Genomic DNA, 3,589 nt, shown 5'->3' with positions numbered 1-3,589 from the left:
CTATTCCAACAGCTTTTCTAACATAGTTTGCTCAGGCCTCTTCAGACCAATTACTGGCAGTCCAAACAATAGTTTATCATAAGTTTCATTACATAAGCAAAAGTCCTGAAAACCAATATCATTCAAATTGGCATCCAACGCTATGTGTGAGTCAGATCAAGCTGAGCCCATAACATACTAGAAAAATACTCCATCTATTAATTTCTGAATTGAATCCATTCAAAATTCTGAGAAAATATCACTTAAATGAGTATCCTGAGAAATGGCTAGGAAAAGGCTATGAACCTGGAAAAAGACAATTGATATATGACTTCGTAAAGTATTTCTGTTCTATAGGATCTTTACAACATTCTAATGATACTTCTAAGAAATTGGCGGCCAACCTAAAACACAATCTTACATGGTACCCTATTCTGAGCCACTGATCATTTCAAAAATGGCTCTTGGGTTTTAAAGGCGAAACATACCAGAGCACCAATCACGAAGGCTCACCCCGCTAGGTTTTCTTGCAGGCAATACAGGAAGTAACGCTTTTCCTTGTAATATCTTTGCAGCTTCTTTAACTGTTGGCCTCTTTGCAGGATTTGGGTGCACACAAGCAAGTCCAGTCATCAGCAGTCTTTCCATCTCTACCTTGTCAAAATTCCCAGCCAGCCATGGATCAGCAGATTCAATCAGTTTCCCCACTTCCCACAGGCCCCAAACCCAATCAACAATCACTGTACCATCATCCTCCACTGGCTTTCTACCTGTAGCCACCTCTAAGATCACCACACCAAAGCTGTAGACATCAGTTTTAACAGTTGCAACACCAGAGTAAACATATTCAGGAGCAAGATATCCCATTGTTCCGGCTGGTATGGTCGCTTCTCTTGTGATTGAACTGCGATCATGAACTTTTGCCAGATCAAAGCCCTCAAGCTTTGCATTTAACTCTGCATCTAGCATTATGTTGCAAGTTCTAACATCTCCGTGAATTATCTGCCTCTCACACTCCTCATGAAGATACATAAGAGCCGATGCAACTCCATCAACTATATTAAGTCTTTGCTTCCAAGATAGGACAGCAGCCACATTGAAGCTTCTGTGGATATATCTGTTGAGGCTACCATTTGGTACAAACTCATACACCAGAACTAGCTCATTACCCTCACAGCACCAGCCATGAAGCTGAACCAAATTCTTGTGCCGCAAATACCCTGCCATGGTTATAAACTCCGTGATAAAAGAACCACGCAAAAGCTCAAGCCCATCAGATCTCTCAAGCCTTTTGACTGCCACTTCTTCACCAGATACCAAACAACCTTTGTACACCTTACCTGTTGCTCCTTCCCCAACAATTCTACTTCTATTAAACCCCATTGTAGCCCATGTGATCTCTTTACGTGAAAAACTCCTTGGTACTCTACTCGTCTCAACTCTACAACTCGGCCCTGGTCCAATCCTTCTGCCACTCCCCTTCCTCTTCTTCCCACACACAAAGCAAATCACGAAAGTAACCAGTATAAACAACAGCAATGCGAAAACAATTACTGTCTTCCTCACACGAACAGAATTGACGTTAATACTTGAATGCCTACATATAAAACACTGCTGCTCCCAGAAATCCATAGGAAGCACAGAAGGCAGAGACCCATTGAAAGTCTTAAACATCCAATTCTTAACAATGTAGGCAGAAGAGCCGCCCCTCCCATTTGCTGCAGTTAATCCCACATACGCCAACTCACTAAATTGACCGGAAAGGTCAATCTGGGCGACAATAACCGGACTCGGAGGCTTATTCTCCGGTGAAACCCCTACCCCGACCCGAATCAACTTCAGATCATCTCTATACTCAACCCAAGCAGTAATCTCCTTCCCACCCACCAAATCAACCCCAGCATTAACAGAAGCCACAGTCTCAACACTATTGATATCAATCCCGACATGGCTCCCATTGATGTCATAGACCCTATCGAGTAGCTTAAACCTTTCAGGTCGGAGGTGATCACAAACGCCATGCCGTCGCCGGAAGAGCACAACTGGGTGATGGTGAAAGTGAAGCGGCTCAAGAAAGAGGCGAAAGAAGGGAAATCTTGGGTTTCTGGGTCAAGAAACCGAACTGGGTTGGAGTAGAAGGCCCCGCCGGCCCTGACCTCGGAGGCGTTGGTGCTTGGGCAGGTGGAGAGCGGCCGAGTGAGGCTGATGGTGTTGTGGGTTATGGAGGCGTCGCCGAAGAGGGTGATGTTGGTTGATGGCGGTGGAGGGGGAAGAGGGCGGGAGAGGGTAAGGTTGAAGAAGATCAAGAAAAGGGTGCAGAAGGCAAATGGGTGCGAGTGCATTGTCATTGTGAAGCAGAGGAGTGCATTACAGAGATGTAAAGAAATGAGCTTTGAGGGAGAAGAGAGTACCCAGATGAAGATGAGGTTCTGGGTTCGCTTGCTCGGCCCGAATATTGATGAGAGAGAGAGAGAGAGAGAGAGAGAGAGAGGAGAAAATCTGTGGCCTTCTGATTTTGGGTTTTGGGGTTTTACACAAGACTACAGCTGATGTTAGTAAAAGACTAAAAGTTAGTTTGGCACCGCTTTGCTATTTTTTTCTTAATACCGCTTCCTAGTTATCAATTTGGAGAAATCTTTCGATAGCAAACTACAATTAAGTTACTGAGTTTCTAAACATATAAGGACAAGTTGTTATATTTTTGCCATGTGGCAATAACACATTTATAATTTTGTCCTTAATTAAAACATATTTTAGTGTTATTGTCTCCGACTGGAAATCCACCGTTACTGTCGCTAACCGAAAATCTGCTACTACTGTCGCCGACCGGAAATCTGCTGCTACTGTCGCCGATCGAAACCTACTGCTAGTACCGATTAAATAGCTAATGCTACTACCAAATTCACCAGAAAAAAAACTTCTGCTACTACCAAATCTACAGTAGCAGGACTCTTACACATCTAAAATCTGATGATCTGCAATAGCAGCAAAACTAGATGATTTGCAACAGTAGCAGCAAGACCTGATGATCTACAACAACGGTAGCAGCAAGATCTAACAATCTGCAACAATAGTAACACCAAAACTTGACTTTTGTGGTAGCGTAGTAGTAGCAAAACCTGATGATCAGCAACGATAATAGCAGCAAGACCTGATGATCAGCTACAGTAGCAATAAGATTTGACAATCTATAACAACAATAGCATCAAAACTTGACCTTATTGTGGCAGCAGTAGCAGCAAGACTTGAACATAGCCCTCAGAAGCTACCAACTTATCATCAATGAGATCAACTCCTTAGTCACAACACCTCTCCGGGACGTCAAGCTCCTAGCCCTCTACTTCTCCATCTCCAATTACAAGGTCTGTCGAGATCTAAGGTTTTGAATTGTAACATTAGATTTGGAATTAGCAATGTTGAATTGAAATTGTGCGTCCAAGAATTTGTGATCTCTAATTACTCAGCATCGACGTTAGCCTTGGCTTGCTCGGAGCCATTGGACGGCGGCGAGCACCTAATCTTCAGAGAGATCGACAATGAGGATTAGTTGGGTGATCAGGTACTTGGAGAGAGAGAGAGAGAGAGAGAGAGAGAGAGAGAGAGAGAGAGA

At 43.6% G+C, this 3,589-nt stretch overlaps 1 pseudogene across 1 annotated transcript in view; it reads right to left on the bottom strand.

Moving 5' to 3' along the window:
• Positions 1 to 406: 406 nt before the first annotated feature.
• The window catches only part of LOC101290950, a 15,209-nt pseudogene continuing 12,026 nt past the window's right edge, over positions 407 to 3,589 (bottom strand). The window contains exon 5 of the transcript XR_184574.1: positions 407 to 2,238. The product of XR_184574.1 is annotated as an L-type lectin-domain containing receptor kinase S.6-like (transcript). The remainder of the gene's footprint in view (positions 2,239 to 3,589) is intronic.

Source organism: Fragaria vesca, linkage group LG4 (genome assembly GCF_000184155.1).
Source record: "Fragaria vesca subsp. vesca linkage group LG4, FraVesHawaii_1.0, whole genome shotgun sequence".
Classification (NCBI taxonomy): domain Eukaryota; kingdom Viridiplantae; phylum Streptophyta; class Magnoliopsida; order Rosales; family Rosaceae; genus Fragaria; species Fragaria vesca.
Note: the sequence above shows the minus strand (reverse complement) of the source record. Positions and strands in the feature narration are given on the sequence as shown.